Raw genomic sequence first — 27,404 nt, 5'->3', positions numbered from 1 at the left:
CTATGATGTAAAACTACATCAGGCTCTGCTCTGAAAGCTGTACTAGCAATTGAAGGTGTTGAATTGAAAATGCTAAAGCATTCAGAAATATTTTAGGATCAGTGTTCAAGAGAATAGGTATAAAGTATTTATACCATCAATAGATAAATGCAAGAGTATAACTAGGCTTGGACTACTGGTTTCCCATATGAGTTTGTAAGCTATCATTTATGTTCAGTAAAACATAACTACATATAATTTTGCATTAAAATGTTAAATTTCAAAATCTCAAACCAAAGCAGACTTAATTTCACTGCTCACTATTATGAAAATACTATTGCAAGGAATCTTCAGAGTTCAGTAACTGCCCTGTAGTTCAAATCTAGAAATATAGACCTCACTTGCAGGTACCTCAAATAGGACTAAATCAAAAAATCCTCTAATTCTGGTAAGTACTACATCGTTCTTAAGGGCAACTATTAATCATTAAGTAAGTACATCTGTAGCTTTTGCTTGGGTGTTTTTCTGGTTCTCCATTCTGATCCGTCTTTTGTAGTAGCTTTGGTGTGCTATTAGGTTAGACTTACCAATTAAAAAAAAAGAAAAAAAGAAGAAAAAATTTGTTCTATGTTTCATTATATTGGACAGGAGTTCATTGTAATACACATGTCCTAAAGAATAACAGCTTTTCCTGTTATAGTTTGTATTGTTCTTGACAGAAATTTAGGTGACTGTCCTGTTGCATCTCCTGTAGCAATGAGCTAACAGGACATTATGGTGTTACCATTTGCCATCAGCCATCTCTTTTTCAGACAGGTCTGCCTGCTTAGTTGAGTTGAAGGTCTTTGTCTCTCAACTATTGAGATGAAGGCATCACCTGAAGACAGAGATTCCATTCGTGCAACTGTAGATATAATTTTGCCTTCAGTCTTTTATTATTTGTTATGGTGCAAAAGAGAGGAAGGAATTTGGCTGCATTTTAGAGGTTGAATTTTCTGTGCTGGCAGTGAAGTAAAACATATTTCAGCTTGTAAACTGAGCACACTTGGCAAGAAAAGACAATAAACATGGAACCCCGCAATGCTATTTTTACAGTCTGTTTTTCAGAGAAAAACTGCACTATAAGATGTGTGTCGCAGCTTCCAGAAGCCTGCAAAATATTGACTTGGGGGCAAGGGTGGTGTTTTCCTTGTTCCTTAGCAGAGTAAAATGCTGCCCTGAGATCAGAACAATGTGGAAAAAAACGTTCTCAGAGCAACACTCACCAGCAAGTTGCGTATTTGCTGTCAGAGGAGCTGTGTTCCATCAGTGTGAATTGGTGTTGGGAAAGAGCAATTTGTCTCTCAATTAGAACTTTGTAACAAATGTGTTTGGTTTTTTTTTTAATGTTTGTGTTTAGAGCTGGTTTGGCCTCTTCATGCAGATAGTATTTTTGTCTAAGAAGGAAAAATATATAGGCCACTATGCTCTGAGTAAAAGTAAACCTAACTTCTGTGAAGTTAGACAGTGAGTGGAAGGGTTTTAGTGCCAGGAAATGTGACAAATCCAGAGTCTTCTTTGGAAGGTTTCCATCTTTGGAAAGGAAACTAGAAGCTTGGTTTGGACAAGAATCACTTCCTTTAAAACATGGTCTGTTTGGAGTACCTTCCGATAAAGTTATTCTTCTTTTCATAATTACATAACGTGGTCCATCTGGGTTGTTGGAGATGTAGTGAATGACCCTTTCTGTTCTGGTAGTAAGTAGTGCTTAGCATTTCATGTCCTGATAGGTACAAAATCCTTTGGTACAGTGTAGGTTGTGCATGGATTCCATCTTTGGTGTTTCATAGATAATTTTCTCCTTATGTCTGGGGAGGTGAGATAGGAATTCAAGTTCCTATGGACCTATGACCTCAGCTCCATGCTGAGTCAAAGTAATAATCTATAACCTCGGCTCCAAAATAAAAATTTTGACACAAGCTTTTGATGGAAACTTGTATGAAGAGCACTGAAATCTAGAATTCAGAGCAGCATTTTATATATTCTGGCAGAAACTTTGGGGTAAGTACTAAATGAAGAGTACCTTGCAAAATGTCTCTCAGCTCTAGAAATAACGGGGTGACCATTGTGAGGGTGCAAATCCAGGTGCTCAGAAAATGTTCTAACGTTACCCATTGAGTCAGCTTCAAGCAGACATAAAAATCCATGGTTTAATTTAAAGTACTTTTTAGATAAAACATTTTAATCAACATACTTCAGGTTCTAGCAGATACAGCAATCTGTGGCAATTATTCAGAAAGATGCAGTGTATAAAATATTTAATTTGCATGAAAGGCCGAGAAGAAAGACCTGGAAATTTAGAAATAGGATGGCTTGAAAAGACATTCATTTTTTTTTGTTTTGCTTTCTGCTTTCAAACACATTAACTTGTTCGAAGCTACTAATCACATTTGAACTCTCTTCTCCCTCCTCCCCCTTTATATTCTGGTTGAATTTTTATCTTTCTGTCTCATCGCTTTTCACAGTGATTAGTTGGTTCAGTGTGATTTTTATCATATTCATCCACTGTTTGAATTACCCTTCACTATGCAATTATCCTATCACAGACTGTCCTATTTTTGTGCTGTCAGATACATAAAATAAATGGAAAACTGAAAGTGCTAAACCAATTATATAACCTTTTGTCATCTACTTACGGATGGAAACCCTTGCAAGCAACTTTTTCTGCCCTCCAGTGCTCACTATTTACCTTAAATTTATGTCAGTTCAGGATTTTTTGGTTAACTCTTTCCTTCCTAATACTGCCATACTCGATCAATTTTCAGAGGCAACTTCAGGTTTCATTTTGAAATATTTGTGACATGAAGTTAAAACCACTGATGTCACTAATGCTTTGTTTCTAGCTGAGACAAATATAGATGTATGTATTTAAGACAACAACAATCAAATTGGGAAATATCTCACTGCCTATGAGGTGGCATAAGTGGGAATCTTTCCTGAGTTGTTCAGCAGTGAGTTTAATTTTACAGCCAAACCCAAATAATTCCTTTGAGAGTCTCACATAGTTCACTGTTACTTGTGGTATTGCTTCACTTGCTTGTCTTGGACTTTCAGTGGTTTCAGTCATAGGAATGTGCTTGATCAGTCTAAATTTAAAGTTATTTGTGATTTTTGTTTTATTTTTTTTTAAGTTTTAAAAGGCTTAGTGATTTGACTTATTTGAAACTGAAGAGGAATGGAGCATGATGCCATAATGCTCAGTAAAAAAAATGAGTGCTGCAACAAGCTTAATAGTGGAAAAAAAAGGAATCAAAACTTAATTTGGTGCTCTTACTTTTCCAAATTAATGGTGTAGTAGGAAAAAAATCAAAGGAAGACTGAGGGAAGTGAAAAAGAAAGCAAAAGGAAAATAAATTACTGGGGAATATTCAAAAGGCTATTATTAAAACTTTAGTTATGCACTTGAATTTCTACTTTTATTAGTCTTTCTTTGCAAGTAAAGAGAATCCTTTAAAAACAATTGTTGATTTACTTGTAAGATGGCAAATTGAGTGTTAAGGATTATTTTTCATTAGGGCAACTACCCTTGCTGCAGTGGAAAATGCAAATAAGAGATTTCTTTTTATTAACTTTTCCTGCTGTAGTTGCCTGGTGTTCATTGTGAAGCTGATTCTCATTATAACTGTACTGTGAAAAGTAATTGCTGTTGTACAGTAATTCAATTTCAGTGCATTCAAGCATCAGTAAGCCAGTGGGGTTTATCTAGGGAAACCGTGGACTTTAAAGCTTTTTATCATGAAATTCCACATGCAGACAAACATTCTTCCAAGGAGTAGAATATCAGCATTTGCATTTAACGAACATTTGCAATGAGGAAAAATGGATATTTTTTTTTTCCACCAATGATTTTTTACACCAGTCTTTCCACTGTTTTCAGATACCATTAAAGAGATATTGTTTATGCACAGTTGAATTGTAATGTATGTTTGCAATGTTTGTGCTTATTCATATACATATCTGGTTAGTACATTTCAGTATGTGGATGTATATTTGTGTGGGTACATATCTTTACACACACGTATTTTGAGGCTTATGTATAATATCAACAGATACAACTTACTATTGACTTTTTGCATATATACGTTCATATACATGTAAGCAAATTATTAAACTACATGTACTGCATCCATGTATTTCCAAGCAATGCTGGTAAATTGCTGTCCTTATCAATAAATCAATTTTTATTAGCAATGTAGAAATATGTTGAGGAATGCAAAATGAACTTGGTTGGATGAACATGGAGATCGTGGCAAGTAATCCAAAGCAGAGAGGGAGTCCTGGAGTTTCTTTCTCTATAGAAGTATTTTGCAGTGCCCTGAATAGACCTTTTTATGAAAGCTTAGTAAAGAATTTATACTGACTATTGTAGCCAATGAGTGTAGCTTTTATTTACAAACCACACACACGTACTTTACTGTTTTCTTGAGTGTATTTGGAATTTAACTGGTTTTTGGTGTGTAACTTAATTGTAAGTTTTTTCCCACTTGATCTTACGCACTGGTGCAGAAGGTAAGTTTGTTTTCTGATTGGTTGAGTGTGGCATTTAGAATGTGACTTTGAAACCAGACACTTGTCTGATTTACCCACTGTTAGATACCTTTCCATTCCAGAAGTTATTTCAGTCGTTCACTTTAGGATTGCTGCTTCCACTTGATGTCAATGAACTCATTATAAGACTCTAATCACAGAACTGATAAAACTCAGATTTTGGAAAGATATCTTTATATCACATGTTCTGATTGATAAGGAAGATCATACATCATCTTTTGAGGTCTTCTTTTGTTCTTAGGGTGGGTAATTTTTGTCATGCTCGTCAGTTGAGAATATTGACTGTTTTCTTTCCCCACTGTTTGTTTAAACCTATTGTCACTTTTGTCAGTGGTTAAGTCCCTGCAAGTATCACCAGAATCAGGGATGAGAGTCTATATCATCCCTGAGGGAAAAGCAGAGAAAACCCCGTCATAAGAAAGGACTGGAGAACACAGTGCAGTGAAAGGGCACTATGGGTGGTATAAAAGGGACTTGAATAAATTATTGAAGGTTTATTTAATGGATGAGGGCTAGAGACAAAAAACTATTGTGATGTTATATGGAAAATGGGAACCTGATGTTGGATTAAAACCAAAACAGTCAATAAACTAAAAAATGTGCCTTTCTTTTCAGTAGTCTTGGATCTGTGTTCTTGATACCATTGAGCTGTTTTTTGGTTTTGTGTGTTGAATATCTGTGACAAAAGCAGATATAGTTCTGAATATGGGGGAGTATATCTGTTAAATTAGATATAATCAGATTTTTACTCAGTTAAATTTAAAGGAAGTCTGGCTTGAATTAATACCTTGCTTACATGTACATTTTGCACATATATTGAAGGAGCATTTAACTCTAAGGTATGAATCTGCAGGGTTATCCAAGTAGGTTATTGAGCCAGTCATGGGTAACCATATTGCAGATGTCTAAACATTCATAGGACCTGCAGAGCTTAGGATCTTTTGTGCACTTTACAGCTCAGAAAACTTCCCAGCAGTATAATGTAATAAAAATGAGATAACTATTTTTATATCAGAGATATAAATATATCAAATGTAATATACTACAAGACGTTGCCAGTGTCTGACATCCATTGTGTATTGTTTCTTACAGCCAGGTGTCACTGATGCAGACATCATTATGCATAAAATGTTTGATATTCCTTCTACTATGGGATTTTAAAATAGCAGCCATATGCATAATTTTTTTTTTGCATTTTATTTTTCAATATATAGTCTCTGAATTAAGAACTGCTGGAAAGTAATCTCTAGTATACACTCCTGCATGCATGAGAATTTTTAAAACCTGTTACTTCACGGAAGCTGAGGTTGTCCCGATGATGTCATTATACCAGTTAGGATCATTTACTGGGGACAGAATATTTTTGCATGATGGGGTTTAGTATTTAGATTGTATTTTTTTGACTTGGAAGCTGCAAAATAGTGGCTTTCCGCAGTGACTAAAGAAAAAATGAGCTGACTGTGAGGAATATTCCAGGTGGTTTTCGATGATTTTTTTGGAGACTACTTTAAATGTACACTGTCTTCAATAGCCATTGTGTGTTTTTATTACACTGTATTTATATTCTGATTTTCTGTCACTTTGATCAAGGCTAGATTGGGAATGGCATTGTTGAGAAGAGAAGCAAATAATCATTCATATTTTATATTCATATAATAGAAGGTAGAAAGTTCTTAAATATCAAAACATTACTTTGCCAAGCTCACCATTTATAAATGTAGAATAAGAAATTTTTTGCTATCCACTCTGTTCCCTCATTGAGCTATTTTGCATCTGCAGAATTAGAAGGAAGACAAATGGCTATCAGCATGCACTTTTTAAAACTGAGCTGTTCAATGGGTGCTATTCTGATCTCTTTTTTTTATATATACATATATTTTTAAATATAGTAGGATGGGTGTTTTTTTCAGCAAATGGAAATGAGGCAACTCCCCACCCCCCTTTATAGTTACAAGATTACTGGAGGAAAAAATTATAAATGCTTGTGAGTAGAAAGAAATTGTGGTGAATCAACCCCCAATGTCACTATAAATAGTTAAAAATAGTTTTCAATTGCAGAATAAAGACATAATGAATAATGGAGAGATAGCTACATTTGTATTAATTACTGCCAACAAACTAAAGGTTTTGAGCAGTATTTTTGTATTCGCATTTTGTATTTTAACTGTAATTGTTGCTAGTTACTTCTGCTATAATTTAAATTTTATTCATAGTTCTACTGGTATCCTTTGTATGTAAGTGACGTATTCTGAAAACAGTAAGAGCTTTATTTACTTTCTGGCAAAATCAGACTACAGGAGGAAAATGAAAAGATGGTTAGCATTCCACTGATGGCCAAAGGAGTATTTGGTAGCCTAACACATAACCCTTATAGTCACAGTTTGAAGAGTATTTAGAGGCAAAGCAAATGTTTATTGCCACTGGATTTAAGGGCTGCTTTTGTGTAGAAGTTAGAATCTTAAACAAATGAAGCATTAGCAAACCTACTCTATGTTTGATAGTATCAGCTAGATCACATAATGCCGCTTTGTTTTTCAGTTGAGTTTCACATTATATTTGTATGTATATTTGTAAAGGGATGTTGCTATGTATTCTGGAGGTGGGGGTGGGGGTGGAGAGTTTCCTTTTATTGGAGCACAGGTGGGCTTTTCTTAACCTTCATTACCATCACAGAGTTGCAATATGAGTGCTGAGATTGTCCTCGGGCACGATGATGGTGAGCAAAAGAAATGAAGGGATGAACTACAATCAGTTTATCTCATAACTGAACCATTTATGTAATGGAATTAGATAGGCTTAATGGAAGTTAGGGATTTGTCTGTAGACTTCTCTTAATTGTAGCAGAGAGACAAAAAGCAGTGATTAAACCTTCATCTGACTCTCAAGTGTCCTAAAATCCAGGTTAGTTGAGTCTAGCGAAGCTATTCTTTAAACAGGTAGTGATGTGGTGGAAGAGGCAAAACCTGAAAAATTCAATTGCTTTTTCACATACATACTAAGTTTCTCAACATTTCGCTTCCACAGGAAGAAAAGAAAACCACCAAACTATGATATCATTCTTCTGCTGCTTAATAATTTATTTCTTAAAAGTTCAGGAATTCTTTCATTGCAGTGACTTTAGATCAAAAGAACTTTGTAAATCACCCCCCCCCCCCCCCTTCTTTTTTTCTCTGCTCACAATGGATTTTCTCTTTTTTGATCTCTGAGGACTGCTATGTATTAAAGAAAAGATATGACCTTGCAAGCTACCTTTTTCCAGCAGTAGATCATGTTGATCATATTTAGGAGATTCAGGGATATGTATTTGTTAAGATTTCCAGGGAGTTACGTAAATTACATGGTCCATGCAATATCTAGCAACTACTGTTTCCTAAATGCACATTTCTATGGCTGTTTAAATTTGGAGCTTTTATTGTCTTGGTACAGCTTGAAATCAGTATTTAAAAAAAATACTAAGCAACTTGAGCTATGCTTTGAACTTTTCCCTGTATTTTAAACTCTGGCCTTTTTATATGTGGTAAAAAAAAAAAAAAAATCCACATACAGCCTAGCCAGTCTTGGGAAATTTAGTGAATTTAGAAAAAAAGAAAAAAATACCCTTAAAGTGAGGAAAATAAATACTTGTAGAGAAATCATAAAAGGATTTGCTGCTGAAGACAATTATGATGGATTCATCTTCACTTCTGAGAAAAGAAATTAAAAGTATTCAGAGATAACGCACTTATCTGAAAATACAGGCACAGAGAAAAATCAGACCCCAGCCACTTCACACACTAATTCTTATATTAGACGTCGTTGCAAAACAACGTAACGTTCAGTCTTTGCCATCAACATAAAATAGCTTTCCACACAGCAGGAAAAAAAAGCCAGTAAAGTAGGTTTGGAAGAATGAAGTAGGATAAATTAGCCTCATGTAGACTTCTTTCTTATTGCTTTCTCAGAGTATTAGCATATTTTAATGTTTTGCATAACTATTAATTATTTTAAGAAATACAGTCATATTGTTCAACTTGATGTTCAATTCATGATTTAAACGAGTCACTTCAAATAGCAATGTATTATAATTAAAACTGAATTCCACTTGCACAACTGTCACCTGTTCAACTTACAATTATAATTCTTATTTCATATGATAAATATGTATCACTAAATCTGGTTTTGGAATGATAAAGATGATTCTCAAATTTTATAAATACTGGTACTTTTATGTCAATGAAAAAGTGAAAATGTTCAGTCAGTTCACTTTCAGAGTGCTTACTGATATGTTATTAATTTATTATAAATATTCTCCTGAGAAGATGTACTATAGGTTGTTTGCTGTTTGTGTAACATTAGCTTGTTTTCTGAATTCAATTTAATGCTTAGATAATGAGAAATGGTATTCTCTTATAGAGAATGCTCTGTTTGGCATAACCTGCCAAATAGATACAGAGTGGGTTTTCAAGCTGCTGCCTCTCTTTCTTGTTACATGAATGATGCTAGACTCCATTGGTTGGACTGTGGAGCACAAGAGAATGCTTGGAGCAGGAGTAAGGAGGAGCCCATTAATAGCTTTCTTGGAGGGATTTAATGAAAGGTCATTTATCAATATTTTGAGTAGAAGAGAGACTGTCATCTTTGGGTGATTCTTCATTGTGAAATGCTCAGAAGCATTTCAATGAAAAGAGCTGTAAAAAGAATTCATTAGGTTTGGATTTTTTTTTTTGTTTTTGTATAGTTATGTTTTTTTTTGGTGGGTTTTTTTTTTTTTTTAGTTTGTTAGTTTGGTTTTGTTTTTTCCAGAGAATTCACTCTTCACTCTGCTCTTTATTTGTGATAGAGCTTCTGGCAGTTATTGTGTTAGGCCAGGTATGTTAGAGTAGCCTAAACTGCCACTGGAGCACCCTTGTGAGAGAAGAACCTCATACACAGACAACAGAGGGCCAATACCCCATTTATCCTTTTCGCTTTTACCATTCTTGAGTTTGACTTCAGTGTAATTAGGTAGGAAGATGCCTGCTTAACCTAAAATACTTCCAGTTTAATTAATTTGTTAGATTGTTTCCAACAGCTGATCACGTATTCCAGATGTAGAACAGCACTGGTCAGCACAGTTTCTTTCTCTATCCTTTTAGATTTTTAACACTTTAGTGGTTCAAAAGTTATTCTGCCTCATCTAATTTTCCCTGGACACTATAGTTACTTATAACTTCATATCTGAATAGAATTACAATTTATAGATTTATATAGGAAACCATTCATGCTCCTTCCCCTACTTGAACAGTTTAAGACTGGAAAACCAAGTGGACTCTAGTAGCATGCACAGGCTCTCTGATGGTTCTGTGCAGCTTCCAATGAGGGAGGGAGTAAAGAAATTTTCTGCAAAAGCATTGAATTTTAGGTGGCCATAAATTCTGCTTGAGTAAATCAGGAGTTCAGGATTATTATGGCTGGCTTAGTGCTATGTGAAACACTTTCGGGAGACAAAAGCAGATAGGAAGTGAGGCGAGATACTGCAGTTTACTGGAGAAGCAGGGTTTTTTTGAGAGTGAGTGAACTGAAGCATTAAACTTTCTTGTTTTGGAGTGTGTTTTAATAGCTGTATGAAGGGCAGCTATAATGAAGATCAGACTTGAAGCTCAAACTAGAACATCAGGTGTTTAAAACTAGTCTTTCTTTTGATGAATACCAAGAAAAAGTTTCAAGCTTTGTTTGTTACTTTTAGATGTCTGAATTGCCCTAGCTTGTGCTTCGATGTTCTTGGAAATTGTCACTGACTCTTCAAAAAGATGTGTCTGTTCAGCTTCCAGAGGTCCTGGCTTCTCTTTCCTTTCTCCATTGCTTTTCCTTTCCCTCCATTGCTCTGTGGCAAATGTTTATGTGGTTGTGGTGAAATAGTCTGAGAATTATAAGAGAATTACCCAGCCCAGAATCCCAACAGAAAACCCCAAGAGGCTTGCTTTTTTTCTCCCTTGTTCATTGTGTGAGACGCTGGTTTTTGTTGTTGGGTTTTTTTTGCTGCCCTTTGCATCTTTTTTCTTTCTTTTTATTGGGGTGGCAGTGATGGCTTAAACCACCTTCCTATTTGAGTGTTTTTTTAGTTCTGTGGTGAGTGTGCGGGTGTTCAGGGCAATTGTCTAATCACTTGTGTACGTGAGATACTTCACATCTGATATTAGGTATGTTACTGTGTTAAACTTTTTTGCTCTTGCATCCCATACTAGCAGGTGAGCATCTTTTCCTCCAAATCATTTGTAGATAATTAGTTTCTTATGGATGATAGCTGCAGAAAGCTGAGTTCTTTAGATCAGACTAAATACCTTAATAAAAAATGTTTCAAATTAGTTACCTGAATCTCTACTGCTTCAGAAAAAAATGCAATGGGACTTGAACTTCATTTTCTGAGGGAATAAGGCAAACTGGTTCACACATGGCTCTGATCTATTGTTAGGTCTGAGGCTTTTGCAAGGCAGAAGGACAATATCCCAGGAATGACAAAAAGCTGATGAAGCCTGAATCTCATAGTGCTCAAATTCTAATGGTACTTCAGTTGTTGACACTGGAGATCAACCAACCTTAGGGATGATAGGAGAGGTGGAAAGAATCCTACTGAAACCAGCCTTGTTGTTGATCAATTTTACTGATTTATTAAAATGTGCTTAAAAAGATGTTAATGGATTTCAAATTACTTTCAAAGACAGGCTTTGAATGTGAGGTTACATGAAAATGTCCAGGCAAATCTTTCCATGTAAACAGACAAAAGGATCTTAAAATATTTATGTTATTAGAATTAGGATTTGTGGAAGGAGCAGCTGAGGACCCCAGCTCTGTAAAGTAGTACTGCAGGGCACTTGTGAAAGAGCAGGTACAGAGCATGACACTTGTGCTCGAGATGTATAATCTCAAAATGGAAAAACAACGATTAAAAATCTGTGTTGGGGTGGGGAGCAGAAGTGTCATTTTTGGTTTTGTGATATTTAAGTTTGGAAGGATATTGTGTAACTCATCTTCCTTCTGAAATGCCATTTGCTGTATGTGGTGCTGTAGAAATAGTAAAAACAACTGTGTAGTCATTTATTTCAAGTAGCATCTTGATTTCAATACCATGTAATTATGCCACATTAACTTTGGTGTAGGTTTTAAAATTAGACACACTGAAGGGAACAAACAATAAATTACAGAAAACACTTTATAAGTTATTTTACTATCCACATAAATAGATACAGCTATGTATTCTTAGATCAAATACATTTCTCTGTCCTTTAAGGTAGCACAGCATATCTTGGATGATTACTTCTGGGAGTGCTGGCCAAGTACTCTAGGAGGACAAAATGATTTGTGTAAATCATAACAAAAAGGTGCTTCATGGAAGAAATAAACAGTTCCAAACTAGTACTATAAAATGAAGTTTTAATGATGAATCTGTTCTTTATTATATAGGTTAAATTACAGAAGTCGTTGTGGAACAAAGCACTCCAGAAATAGTACATTATAAGAAAATCTTGTGCCCTTTATTTCTGAAGGGCCATTTTAGTGCAATAAAAAAATGCAACCTGAACATTATATGCAAGAAAAAAGAAATAACTGCTCTGTCCCTTTGAATGTCTGTTTTAAAAACAAGCTGGAATTGGTGAAGCAAGCTATGCTGCAGAAAATTGCACTTAGAGATTTCTCCTATCTGTACATCACCCTTCCCAGATTTATCCTAGTATGGGCTATACACTACAACCTCCCCAAAAGGATTACAGGAAAACCTTTTACACATACCAGAAAAATCTGTGGGATATCTGAGGTTAATTCTTATGTGTAAGGATAGGACAGTATTTAACTTAAACTGGTGAATCTTTATCACCAGATAAAGGTAGGGAACATGTTAAGGGAGAACACTGGTAAATACATTTATTTGCTAGTTTATGCCTTTTGTTTCATTGGTGGGGTTTTTGGGTTTGGTACCTCTGGGAGCTAGCACATTGAGGTTTGTCGTGCTTAATGTGCTCAACAGACTAGAATAAAATCTGTAATTAAAAAAAATTGGTTTACATTGTAATTTTTCATCATATTTTTATCACTCATTTCCCATATCCTGTGGTGAGATGGTAATTTAACACTTTGTAAATGTGCCAGTAAATTAGTAATTCGAGTCATTAATTTTGCATTTATCTTAATTGTGTTACATTTACGGATATTTATGGAGTTGTACTTTTTTACACTTGAAAAATATTACTACAGTGTTATTCTTGAGATAGGTCTAAGAAGACTAAATGATCTTATTTTAATGCAAATGTTTTTGATGTATAAAAGTGGAAATACTGCCTTGACTCGAGAATTAAGCAGTTTCCATTTAAATGTCACTAGGAATCATAGAAATGGGAATAGTTATTTTCCTTTTGTTTCTATATAATTCCATGGTCATGATCTACAGATTAAATCACTAACCTCTTGATCTTTATTCTTGACTGAAATTCAATAAGGGATTGGATAAATTTGTAAAAGATGAGTCCAGAGGTGGCTAATTAATATACTGATGGACAACCTTTAACTCCAGAAACCCATAAAACACTGATTGCCTGTTTCTTCAGCATGCAGAGCTGTCCAGTGCTCGAGAGAGGTTTGGAGGTTTTTTTTCTCTCTTATGTGCCGACATTGTATGTATGGTGTGATAACATAATCTGATTTGCTGTGAGTCTGTAAACATCCTGAAGGGCTGAACTTTAAAAGTTACTAGATGAATGTTACGCTTTTGAAAGACTGAGTAGTTTGCTGAGCTCATAGTATAGTTCTTTGGGAGCTGTTACTATCTTTAACTAAAAAAACCCAACATATTTTCTTTTAGAAAATGCTGCATGTTCCTGGCTTTTGTCTTCCTCTTCTTCATCATGCTTTCTGAGCTCTCAGATAAGTAAGATCTGTTGTTAGACACAACTGCGTGCTTTTACTTTTCTGTGCAGAGAGAGAAATGAACCACACAGGTGATGCTGGCCTAGCTTCTTTGTGCAAACCCAAAGAAATGTGCAGGAGACCTTGGAGTATTTCAGGATAAAAATGCAGCAATAGCTCCTCAGTACTAGATAAACACAACTCCAAAATGTAAACCCGTATAATGAGAGCTGCCTGATTGATGTCTTTGGGGTTTTCTTTTTCCCCATCTTCTCTGGGGACGTTGAAAGTCAGTTTTGTTACATATCATACCATGAATGTTGATGGATGTGAACAGATGAAAGAGGTATATTTTTACTGCTATATTAAGCCAGTATTTTTCACCTGTTTCAAGCATATCTGTATCTCTGAGAATACAGGCAGTATCTTACATTCTGTTCCTGGCTGCAGGTAGCAGTTTTGAACTTTTCCCCAGTGCCCCTTTCTTCATTTGAGGACACAATTTATTGGTGGAAATATATTTTATTACTCCATTTCCCTGGCTGTATGCAATATATCACACAAACACTTCATAGAATTGCTCGCCATTTTGGTGTTCCCATTTAAAAATAAAATTGCTGATTACTGTTTTGTGGCTTTTTTAAGGAACTCTGAGGTGAATAATTCACTTGTTTTATGCTATTTCGATGCTGACTGCCACTTTCTTCTCAGATCCTTTGTACTTAGGCTGCCTCCCTGCCAACAGGCTTGATACTGCTTAAGGAACTTCTACTTTTCTTACGTTTTATTTGATGTTCAAATTTTGGACTACTGGTTGATTTTGTTCTCTCTTTATCTTCAGCCCTCTGTAAATTATTGTTTCATAATCATGATTACGTCTACTTGGTCTGCACTGCTGGGTTACTCATCATGTGGGTCTTCATCTTACATTCTAATCTGTTTACTCACTACCTAACTCCTTAAGTATTTTTAAACTATGATGGTGTACTTTTTCTTTTCTTCCATAATTAAACTAGTGATTTAGCTTTGACATTATAGACCTAATGAAAATAGCTTTGACTTTCTTATTTCATCTTTCAGTTGTTCATTATATTTATTAATATTTCTTATTAGAATTATACGTTACAAAGTAATTATCCAAAGGTGAAATTCCAGGAAGAATTCACATTTTGTTTGATACTTTTGAGTTTACTGTTTCCTAAAGAAACAATAGCTGTAAGTTCTTATGGCGCTCATTGTTTTTAGCGTAAGAGTTTGTGGGAGAGGTACTTTTCCTATGAGGAGCAAAGACAGCTAGAAGTTTACAACTATCAGTAACAATTACAGACGATAAAAAAAAGGAAAAGACACACTTCATGTACACACAGGATATTTATTTTGAAGGTGTTTGAAAAGAAGTTTTCTGCCCTTTCAGAATGCTAGAAATTATGAATGAATTGAAAGCAATGAAGTCAATTGATTGTAGCTGAAGCTACTTGGATTTTCAGTATGTCTTGTGCAAAATACTCAAGACTAAGCCACAGTGGTTTGACTTAGTTTGGTAAAATTAGCTTGTGCCCTAAGGATGCCTTTATGGAATGGTTCCAGCCGCTGCCTGTGTCTAGAACCAGGTTATATTTATTTATTTATTTAACTGTTTATTTGTTTTGCACTCTGAGTATATCGACACACAGTTCTAAACATCAATTACTTAATGGTTGTGCTGCTGCATATTTGAAAGATCTTGGTGAAACAAGTCACTTTTTTGTGAAGGCAGAGTAAGAATTATTATGTTTTAGGAACTCAAGGAAGAACAGAGGAGTTTATTAGAATATTTTTAAAGATTAAGTAGCTAATGACTAGATTTTAAAGACAGTTTTTTTTCAGGCAAGTATAACCCAGACTGAGTTTTGCAAGACTCCTTACTTTGCATACCTATGGGAGTTCTAGAGTGGGACCAGTGAAAATATATATAGTTGTGTCAGCATGATCCCTGATTATATGATCAGGTGGTGGCACATATAAGAATATGGTTTTACTACAAGACCAACAAAGAAATAGAATATACTTTTAAAGTGTTTAAAAATTAAAGTAATATAAAGTAATGGTTTCTATATTACATGTTCTTAAAACATTTTTATGTAACATTGTGTCAATCTGTAGACATTTATGGTTTCAGTGCTAGTATCTCATTAAGAGTGCATGGCAGGTATAGGAGAAACATTATCTTGTGTAGTTTCAAAACTGTGGAAGTCCAGCTGCTCCTGCTGATGATTCCCTGTGTTAAAGGGGTATAGGATGTAGTCAACACAAACTCTAGTTTTTCTATATGACATAAGCATTTCATCTAAAATGACAGAGCTAAGTCAAAATTAGAAACCTTTCATATATTATACATAATTAAATGAAGTCTTAAATAGCTCCATTCTGCAGCAGAAAAGCTGAGAATCATGGTATAATGTAGCTTCATGTCATAAAGGCGATCTTAAATTATTCTGACTGTGTTGTAGAGCAGAGAGCTCAGGAGGGTGTACAACATTCCAGGTGTAAATATAAATTCTGCAGTGTTGTTCCACTATTCAGACAAAGACATGACATTTATAAGTAGCCATGAACATTGTACATTTCTTCAAGGAGAATTTAGTGCTAGTCCTGTGATACAAGCTCCGTGCAGCATAGCCCTACATTTGTTTTGCTCCCATATTTGTGCATATCTTACAAGGCTGGAATCCTTGTGGGTATCAGCGTAATTGGTAGAAATGAGAATGCGATTTGCTGAATTGCACTGCAATCCAAAGTGGGCTGAAATTATAATTTCAGTCTAAAGTAAAGGAACATAAAATCTTATCCAGGATGAAATTCCATTCAGTCTGATTTCACTATTGATTGCCTGTAATGCTTCTTGGGAGACAAACAAGTATAACCTACTGGCATGGAAACAGCCTATAAAATTTAATAAAAATACAAAACTAACAAAACAACAAAAAGAGGTTGGTAAATCATTTATTTTATTTCAGTTTTATTTTAGAAGGGGCATACCAACCTCACTATTTCTTCCCATACAATTTGGATTCTTTTGAAAATCCAGCCTTCCATTTCTACTAATTATTTCTCGTGCTCTTTATTTATGAAGAGTTGAAAGTAGAAAAATTGCACATTAATTTTATTCCTTTTCCTAGTGCTGTTGAATTAGCTGTTTTAGTCTTCTGGTATGGCATCGTATATGAATTACATGAGGCAAATAATTTGAATGTATTGTTTTGGTGCATTTATCATAGTAACATTAACATAATTGGGAAAATAAAGCATTCTTTGCACTGGAATAGATACAGAAAAATCTAGGTTAATACCCTTACTTTGCAACATTGTATACCACTTGCCTACTCTTACTTTTATATAGGTTACAGTATCTTCTCAAATGTTTTACGCGTTATCACACATGTGATTAAAAGCTATTAAATTGTTCCCCTTTGCCTTTCTTTCACTGGGGAATTTGAGTACTCTGAGCCAAAATTAGCGTTCAGGTCATTACAATGACACTGCTGATATTGTATTTCATACTTAATGAATCTTTACTGGCATCTGGGTCTAACCTTGACTCTGCTTAGTGAATCATAACTTGGCAGTCTCTGAGTAGGTGCTCCATTGTCCTATCAAATTCCAGCATAAATAAACTTCCTCAGGTATTGGCAATTTCGTAATAAAATGCAGTTTTGTGATACTTAAAAAAAAAAAGGAATAAAACCAAAAATATCTGTGCTCCAATAAGACCTCATACCACAGGCAGTTGGGCAGTGTTTATGGTCTTGAAGAAAAGCTCTATAAATTTCAAATAAAAGCTACATTAGATTTAAACTGTAAACTTAATTCCATGTCTTAACTTTCAGTATCTTAATACACAGCTGGAGAGATCCCCATCCCTTTTATGGGGCCTGGGTGGGAAGCCCTTTCAGTGTTTCAGTTGTCTTCAGTATGCTCCCCCATGCTGCTTCTCCTCCTTGCCCACTAATCCTAAATGGCACTTTCAGTATTTCTTTTCTAATTTCTTTTGATGTCAAAATAGGTAGCACAGAATAAAAAACAACTACTTTATTTAAAAATGGTGGGATTCGGAGATGTTGGGTAATAGATGACTAGATATGTCATTAAAACAGAAAAATACAGGAAAAAACCCACTTTGAAAGTATGAGGAACTCGCTTTGCCTTAGTGATGGTCAGATGTGACATTTATCAGGGGGGTTGAAATACAGAAAATAATTTGTATGCCAACTTTAGTTTATAAATTTCATAAGTAGAAACTCAGGGAAGACATTTGAAATCCTTGAACACTATTTTCAAAAAAAATATGTATGTTTCTAGTAGGTGAGTGGAGATAGTATTGTGATGGAGTGACTGGCATCATGATGCAAGAATGATTTAGCAGAAAAGATCATAAGATTTCACTTAGTGGTGACCAAGGGCTTGATGGTCCTAGCAGGAGGTGTAGTTTGGGCAGCCAGCTGGCTCCAGTTTTGAGCTGTTATTATGTCAGTCTATATGATCATGTTTCAGACCTCAAAACCTCACTTGCAAGTTGGTAGTGCTATTCTGGTCTATGCTGAGGCTTTTCACCTTGTGCTTTCAGCTGTGATAAAGGCCACTGTGAACTCTCCAAATCCTGTGTAAACTGTCTGCCAAGGAGTACCACAATTTACAATTCAGCTGCACCTTCAGCAGTGTGGGGTTTGGGTCGTTCGGCCTTAGGAAGACAATAATGAACTTAAAAAAGTTCAGAGGAGGGAAGCAAAAATAATCATGGGTTTGAATTATTTTATTGCAAGTGGATTGAATATGTGTGGATTCCTCACTCTGGAAAAAAAAAGAGTACTGAGGGATGCAATACATAGAAGCAATTAGTAACATCATAAATGATAGGGAGAATTGGAAAGCAGGTAGCTGATCTTTTCCAGAGCAGTTACTAAGGGGGTTGCTCCATTCTCATGATGTCCCCCAGACTGGAAGCCTGGCAGGGTATTCTGGAACATTATCATATGTAGTTGCATTGTTATTTTGTGCTTTCTTGGATTTCTTCTTTTGGCCTCTTCAGGGACTGAATGCTGGTCTACATGGGCTCCAGGATTTGAGTGCACACAGCTGCTCTCAGATATAGGAGGGGAACTATATAGTCTAGTTGCGGAGTAGTTACAGCCTGAAAAGCCCAGACTCAGCAGCTTGCTAGCAAGGAGATGGATTTCTATGTAGAAAGCTAATTAAAATAAAACCAAGTAAGAAAAATTCAAAGGTCATAATTTCTGTTGCAGGGAAGGATGTTTTTGAAAGGTCAGCTCCAATCTAGAATCTGTAATGCCCAAATGTAAGTATATGAATGCATTTTCCCAGATGTTTAGATGAGAACCCCCACTGGTTGGCTGTCATGTATTCAGAGATCTCTCTCACTTTGGCTAGAAATGCCATTCTCTTCTTGCACACACAGAAACCACTGACAAGTTTTTAATTGAATTTAATTTTTTGATGAAAGTCAGCATTGTGCTTTTTGTTTTTAAGTTCTTTTTAAACCTAAGGACTATTTTCTTTAGGTTTGATGTATATGCAGCTTGTGTACCGATAGTTTCAAGGGTTTATAAAGGACCTTTGGCAAGAGATACTGTTGCAGAGTGGTCCCCAAGCAGTGTTTTGGATCTCTTTCTCATTTTAGCAATGAATCTGACTTTTGCCATAGGGCATAGCTAGCATTTCTGCTCTGTGGATATTCCTTACAATTCAGAATGTGTCATGATAGGTACCATGTGATATAGGAGGAAAACGTTGACAGCAAGGGATTTTGTGGGACTTAGGTGAAATGTGGAATACTGCAATCAAGAGAATATTTAAATGTCTCACTTAAACTGTCAGGCAAAGTAGATATGCAGTGATGCATATGTTCTGAGAATATCAAATCTGCTGCATGTACTACCTTCAAAGAGATACTTTGAAATAGGAATTGCAGCTGAAATTAATTCTGTATAGCACTTTCCTCATCTTCTGGAATTGGCATCGAATTTGCCTCAGAACAAGACAAAAACTAGGCAGAAATAAAGAGAGCTTCTGGAAGTGGCAAAATTCTCACTGGAATTGCAGAACAGCAAAACTAGTAATAAGATTTGGTGTATCCTTTAATATTAATACTGCTGTCTACTCTATCTGGAAATCACTTAATTAAAAAAGAAAGAAAGGAATACCACCAAGGCGTTTATTAATTTTGGGGTAAGCTGTGTGAAATCTGTCAGTCTTAGGTCACAGTATCTGTGAGCTTCATTTTCTTTGGATTTGAAAATAAACCTTAAACCTCAAGGATGAAATGCCACCCTGGCTTATTTCATTACTTCAAGCAGATAATAAACCAGCCCAGAATTAGCATCCACCCCCCAGCTGTGCTGCTTCCTTTAGGCAGCTGCCCTCTTTGAAGAGAGGCTTGTGAGCAATGCTCTATTCCATCTCTGCAGCTCTCCTCTGACTGATACTGGCCCTCGTATACCCAGGAAAGATCTGCAGATCCTTGCACTTGCTCTTTAGCTAGTTCCTGCTAACTCCATGAATGCAACTATGGAATATGGTCTTGGAATATTCCTACATTTTAATGAGCAAGGCATACTATTGTTAAGCCTTTCCCCTCCACAGCTCACCTTGCTACTTGAATGAACAGCTTGTTTGGTTTTGTTTTATTTTCCTGTGTCGGTGGTCAGGCTGTAGAGACAGTAAGCTTTGACTTTCCTCTCTGGCTAAAGGACAGAATTAATTGGTTTTGAAGTTCCTTAACCAGTGTTTCTGAATAAGAGATTTACAATGACTGCCTGTGGAAGGGAGCCTTCGCTTGAAGGCACATGGCTCTGAAACCAAAGCAGTGTTGGCTGGGTCACAGACATCTGCTCTAAAGTCCTCTGTTAGCACTTGAGGTGAAATTGAAATTCCTGTGAACTGGCTTGTCTCGGTGCTGTTGAAGCATCTGTGCAAACAATTATTTCATCCTGGTAGCTCATAGGAAATACTCTGAAATCTTCATGTGTTTATTCACTTATTACCCTCTTAGGGAACCAAAATGAATGAAGTAGCCCCCAAACCACTGAATTCTCCAAAAAGAATTAGCAGCACTCTGTATTCAGACTGCTGACTCCCCGGTGTCCAAGAGCAGCCCAGGCCTTGGTGATGCAGAGCTGTCTGCTAACAAGCCAGGCAGTTTTTTGCTGTAAACTAAATGAAAGTTTGGAGCTTTTAAAAACTAAGATTCACAATAGTTTTCAAGAAAGTGGTTCTGTGTTTACTTTTCTTGAATGTGCTTTTAATGAACAGGCAGTGTGAATGGTGGGAAGGAGTAAATTCTGGAAACTTGACTGAAACAGATTGAATTTTCAGACAGGAAAATCCATTCTCTTGAACCCAGACCTAGTGGGGTTCTTAGCGGTGTTTTGTCTGGTGTTCCCAAACTTCTAAATCCTGATCTAGATAAAGGATGAATTCAAACTGAATAAATGTATATTGTAGCTGATACTGATAGCTTACTACTTGCCTTCTAAACTCCTGGAATGGAGAAATCTGGGTTCTGCCAGATACCATTCCAGAGATCCCAGAGTAAATTCCACACTCGGGGACCGTGGAAAAATAGCTTTCAAATTGCCAATGGATGTGAATGACTGTGCAATTCCAGCGTGAAAAGAAGCATTAATGGCTTAATTTCTGTGGTGTCTTGGGACTTTCCACAATAAAAGCCTGTGGGAAGTAGGTTTACTTTTCACATGATACAATGGACTCTAACAGGAATGCGTGGCAAATAGCCTCAAATTTTGTTTTTGTCCACTGCAAATGCAAAGCACATTCCTTTGTCCTTGCTCTTTCCATTGTATGCAATGTTAATGTGTAGTTTAAGAAAAACATATGGATGACTGAAAAGTAACAGCTAGAAAGCAGCGCCAACTCAAGTAACATTATTAAAACAAAAAAGAAACTGTTGTGTATATATATATATATATATCATCTTTCGGGAAGAGGAAAAGGGCATATTTGTGATAAGTGGGAAGCTAGTGTACTGCTGGAATTTAATGTGCCGACACTGCTGTGTGATGTTGGAGGTAGTATAATAACCTGCTTCAGGTATGAAATGTATAATTTGAGCCTATTCATATTTGAAATCAAGCTATTCTGCTACATATTAACATCTCTTGTAGGGTTTTTTAAAACACAGATTAGTATATATAAGCTTCTCGTTTTTGCAGTTATTCAAAAATCTGTGCTGCAATCATATTAATATATGATTTGAAAGCATAAGGCTCCTCTGCATTTGAGTTTTTAGAGAAAAGCTTATTAAAGCATTTGCCTACAGTAATGTGCAAAGACAAAATAGACTGAATATAGTATGCTTTCTGGTTGCAAAATGTGATGTGAAGAGAGAGTAGTGTTTCCTGTTACAAGGTAAAGGTGATAGTTGTTATGCAGGTTGGTTAGAAATATTTCTAATCTTTGTTCCTCTATAATGTGAAATAATTTCACAATTTGTAGTGTTTCAGGCAACATTAATTGAGGTGGAAGAAATGTGTAAAATCTGTTAAATGAGCTGAGAAGTGAATGACTCCAAGCTACTTTTGGGAATGTAAATAGTTAGACATCTCACATAGGAAACCACATAATTTTTCAAGATTTGGTCTTTATACGTAAACGATATTTGAATATAATTGCCGTGCAAACTTCAGGAATTGAATACTGCAGTTCGAGATGGCTGAACAGATATTTTTGTGCAGCTTTACCAGTATATTTGCAGAAAACAATTGCTGTTTTAGAGTTGCTAAAGTATTTTTTTTTATCCTTTTAACGGTTGAACCTGAAATAAAATACTGGCCATTTTGAAGCAGTGATAGTTCCAAATAAGTTTTTACTCAGATGTTTTAAAACCAAAACAGAAAAAACACGGCAACAAAACCTGAGATTTATTTCTTAATTTCTGAGGCTGAGTAATATCGTGCAAGAAGAATGGCTTTGCACTGTGCTTCAGGGAAGGTGACTATGCTACCAAGGTTATTAGAGAATTATGCATTTCACCTTTGAAGTGCTACCTGTCATTGGCAGTATGGCTCATCATTAGCATATCCTTTGATACTTCCATGGCATCAGAAAAAAAATAAACATAAAGCAAAATAGAGATGGGAATAATAAACAAAATAATATTGCTAATATGTTGGCTCACTTAGTGTGGTAATTTTTTTTCTTTAGGTTTTCTGCAGTGTTGTAAAATGGAGATAAAATTATTTTAAAACCAGTACAAACTTGTACCACAGTGTAAATGATTTGGGAAACTGGCCCAAATCAGTATAGTCTGCATAAATTGAAGTATTATCTATGAAACTGCTTATAAGGATGGGACTGAAAATGTTCAAAATTACCATATTAGTACTTTCTACTAGGTTCTAACTTAGCTATCTTCCTCAAAAACATTTTTTTTAAGATGACTTGGTAACATTGATTCACTTTATCAGAACAAGAAAGTAGATTTAAAGACAAAGTACCTGCCTGGTATAATAATATGGGGCAATAACTTTATTATCATAGAATAGTTAGGGTTGGAAAGGACCTTAAGATCATCTAATTCCAACCCACCTGCCATGGGCAGGGACACCTCACACTAAACCATGTCACCCAAGGCTTCATCCAACCTGGTCTTGAACACTGCCAGGGATGGAGCATTCACAACCTCCCTGGGCAACCCATTCCAGTGCCTCACCACCCTAACAGGAAAGAATTTCCTCCTTATATCCAATCTAAACTTCCCCTGTTTAAGTTTTAACCCATTACCCCTTGTCCTGTCACTACAGTCCCTAATGAAGAGTCCCTCCCCAGCATCCCTATAGGCCCCCTTCAGATCCTGGAAGGCTGCTATGAGGTCTCCACGCAGCCTTCTCTTCTCCAGGCTGAACAGCCCCAACTTTCTCAGCCTGTCTTCATACGGGAGGTGCTCCGGTCCCCTGATCATCCTTGTGGCCCTTCTCTGGACTTGTACTTTGGATTGTATCAAGTAGATCTCTGTATGATGCCTGCATAAATGGGTTGGGGTTGGAGTTGCAATTTCCCATGACTGTTTTTTGCAGTTGTTAGACGTTAATAGATAAAGCACACATTTATAGAGTATAATTAAGACATTATGCTATTTTTCCATGTACCTTATCAGGAAGTTAAGCGTGATGATGGTCAGTGCAACTTTTGCATCACAGTGTGTCTGAATTAATATATCAATACTCATGTTTACACAAGGGATTGTTTACATTACAGTGCGTACGGATACTACGCTATTATGCTACTGTATTAAGAGCTTTTCCGTTCTCATTTTGGTGTTTGACTCTGTCAACAAGGAGCTGAAACATTTACCTGAATGTATCAGTGACGATCTCCAGGTTTTGGTGTCTTCTTTTGGAAATCCCTACTGAATGCCTGAAGAAGAAAGCAATATCACAACTTCCAAAAAATTGAGGAATTACATTTTACATAGTCTGTTAACACATTTGTATAATACAATTGATCTTTGAAGTTTTATTGGTTTTACTTATTAGACTTGGCTGTTACCCATACAACTTAAAGATTCATGGGAAACATCTTACATATATATTTTAATTTTTAATATAATTTTCCAAGCAGTCCAAACACATCAGGGAAAAAAAGGATTAAATAACTCCTGAGAATTGACTAAGCAGCATGTGCAAAAAACCCCCAACCCACACCTCCTTCCCCCCTCCCCTCCAAAAAAAAAAAAAGCCTCCCCCCCCCCCCCAAAAGAAACCAAAAGTAACCCCAACCCAAACCAGCCACAAAATTCAATACCAAAAGAAATTAGTGCTGAGGCTTCCAAGGTAATGATACTGTTCTACACCCCTAAGCCTCTAGCCTATGTATCTAAGAGCCGTAAATAATGCTTTTCTTTACTTCCTCAGTCAGATGAAAGCTATCAAGGGAAGGATATTAAAGACATTAAGCCTGGGCACCAGGACATGATTTTGGATAGACTGTAAATGGCGCATTCTTCAACAAGTGGTGTAATATGTGCATTGGGAACACAGCAGTCCCCATATGGAAGTCCTGCTACAGTAGCAAAGTACTTTTTAGGCATAAGTACTGTCATGCTGCTCCAAAGAGCTGTGAATTGTGTGGTGTGGAAGCCTGTACCATATCCCTCTTCCATCTGTGCAGGATTGTTATGGTGCCAGACAGGTAGTAGGCTCTGCTGTGCTCTGCTACCCTTCATCTGCTTTCCTAACTCCCACTAGTAAAAGCAGAATTATACTGCTGAAATTCAGTTAAATCAATGAAATTCCATATGGCATGAGATTAGTCACTTGTTTTCAATACAGCTAGTCTTTAAAGGAAGTGAGCTTTTAATTGTGAAGATATTTAGGCTCTTAAAATCAAAAGAGCTTTAAGTTCATGGTTTTAATAGGTTGTGTGGTTAATGCAATTAAAACCAAGAGCAAATGCAATAAAACCAAACAAAAAAACCCCAAACACCTCTCCAAAGTTTATAGAATATATGTACGTATTTAACATGCCTGTGTTAATGTAACTGATTTTTCCATTTAATTTTTTTCCATTTTAAGCTGAAGCTTCCAAATTCTGTTTTCCATTATCAGATTAATTTTCTATAAAATGAGTAGATGAATTTATTATTGTTTTAAGTTTTAAAACTGGAATACAGCATTTTATTTATTTATTTTTTTTTAATGCTTGAAAATTTTCCCCAAACTCGGACCAAATAGTCCTATGGAGTGTTTGACTTCCTTTCCCCCTCTTGTGCTTGATAATTCAGTGGCAAGATTACTCACACCTGGTGCTTTTGTTACTCCTCTGTTTTCTGATTGCCTCTTGAAGCTCTTCACAATTTCATTCTTCTACAAATGGCTCAGCTGTCTGGAAAAAGGCCGATTGTTGTTTGCTTTTGTGTTGAGAAGCTCAGCAAGATACTCTTTTGATCCTTCTATAATTACATTTGTTTTAACAAAAATACTTCTGCATTTCTGTGTTCATTCTTTAACTTATGTGATTTCTTCACATATTGGTATCATTACAAATTCGTCTTGCTTTGTTAATACTATCTTAGTTCATCTCTTCTGCTGTTCTGTGCAAGTTCTGGCTTTTACATTGTCTTGTAAAAATAAAACCAATAAAAATATGTTGGTTTGGGTTTTTATTTTTTTCCATGCTGCTGACTTACAGATTTTTAAGTTTCCTCAGGTCCTCTCTTGTCCTGTTCTGGCCCTTCCTTTATCCTCTATTACTTACCTCTTTTGGATGTCTGAGCATATCTTATGCACATGGGATTGTTAGTTCATTTGCTATGAGTATTTTCTGAGACCTCTGCATAGTCTTCTAAAGCCTCAAACCATTTCCTAATCATACCCTAAAAATTTCTGTCCATGTTTTAAGTTGCCTGTAAAGAATTCTACGTGTATTTTATTTTCTTACATCTCAGAAGGAATCCAAAGGCTCATCCGTGATGTTAATTTCTTTATTACACTACATCTTCTGCCTTGCCCTATCAAGATGATAGTTCTAAGTTAGGCTGGTTACCTGTAGCTCATTTGGTCCCAGATCACTTTTGGTGATTTTCTTTGGCACTAAGAATATGCTTAGCTGTGGTACTATTGTCATTTCAGGGTACATCTGTATGTTCATGTGCATATCTAAATATTATGAAACAATTCTAGTGAGAATGCAGTGTAACTCCTGATTGTTCCCCTGCTATTAGCAAGGCTAGGAAATCCATAAACAAGGAAATCCATTTTGTCCTTTTCTAATGCTGCCCCAACCTTTTGCTGTTACAGCTACTTTCCTCCAACAACAAAATGCCAATTTAGAATCATAGTATCACACAATCATTTAGGTTGGAAAAGACTCTTAAGGTACAAGTGTTAGCCCAGCACTTCCAAGTGTGCCACAAAAACCTGTCCCTAAGTGCCATGTTCTTCATGTCTTTTAAATATCTCCAGGGAAAGTGATTCAAATTTCTCTCTCTGATGGTTTTGGGTTTTTTTTTTTTGCATCAGGGACATCACCAGATGTAAAGGTATTTCAGTTAAAACCATGCCAGTGAGGCATTTATACTGTATGGTGAAATTTGTTTTTACACCTTTTTATTTTGGCTATTTAGAAGAAACCAAGACCAGCAGAACACCAAATCTCAAAAACCTAAATGCAAAGCATTGTTTCTAAGGTCAAGCACTGACAATGTTGGAAATACTAGAGCTAGGGGTGGCAATATATTATTGTATTATCATGCTATTGTTAACCTTTTATTTTGTTTGTTTGTTTTTTTTCCTTAGGTTTTCTGACCTAAGCATACAACAGGTTAATAAAGGTTAAATCAGTGCTGCATAGAAAAGAAAATTATGCCTAAAAGAATTTGTATGTGCCTTGCTTCATTTTTTTATCTTTAAACAAATGAGTTTTCCTGTGTAATGTTTAACATTGTGTGTCAGGGCTGCCTACTCACAGTGTCCTCCAGAACCAGCCCCCCCCGCCCACTCTGTTTTTTCCGATTTCTGCTCAGAAACCTTTCATATAGCAATCCTAAAGGTGCAGGGATTTTTTTTCTTCAGGTTGGCTTCAGTTGAACCCTATGTTTTGTTCTTCATTTTGTTTGCTGGGTGCAAGTTGCAAAATATAATACAATTAAATGTTCACCAGAACAATATTAATTTGCTTAAGAAAATAGGCACTTTTTTGTGTTTTTTTTTGTTTGTTTTTGTTTTTTTTGCTACAGACTGTTGCCAAAAGGTGGCAGTCTTCGCCCCGCAAATTCTGTGCTGCCTAGAAAAGGTATGTACGGCAACCGTAAGTTATTTCTGGCTCCACTAGATTATAAACGTTACTTGTTAAGTAGACATAGAGGGGGGAAAAAACCTTATATTTGAAAGTTTAAGGGTGACATATCTATAGTTTTATTTTGACAGTGGAATACTAAAACCCAAGACTTGGAAGGCAACAGTGAAGGGGAG

At 35.9% G+C, this 27,404-nt stretch overlaps 1 protein-coding gene across 2 annotated transcripts in view; it reads left to right on the top strand.

The window, feature by feature from the left end:
* The window catches only part of CACNA2D3 (calcium voltage-gated channel auxiliary subunit alpha2delta 3), a 449,302-nt gene that overhangs the window by 99,516 nt on the left and 322,382 nt on the right, over positions 1 to 27,404 (top strand). The gene's annotated exons all lie outside the window — the stretch shown is intronic.

The sequence above is a fragment of the Pezoporus wallicus genome, unplaced genomic scaffold, assembly GCF_028554395.1.
Source record: "Pezoporus wallicus isolate ANWC-B61680 ecotype Strahan unplaced genomic scaffold, APGP_CSIRO_Pwel_v1 contig_8542, whole genome shotgun sequence".
NCBI classification, from domain to species: Eukaryota; Metazoa; Chordata; class Aves; order Psittaciformes; family Psittacidae; genus Pezoporus; species Pezoporus wallicus.
Note: the sequence above shows the minus strand (reverse complement) of the source record. Positions and strands in the feature narration are given on the sequence as shown.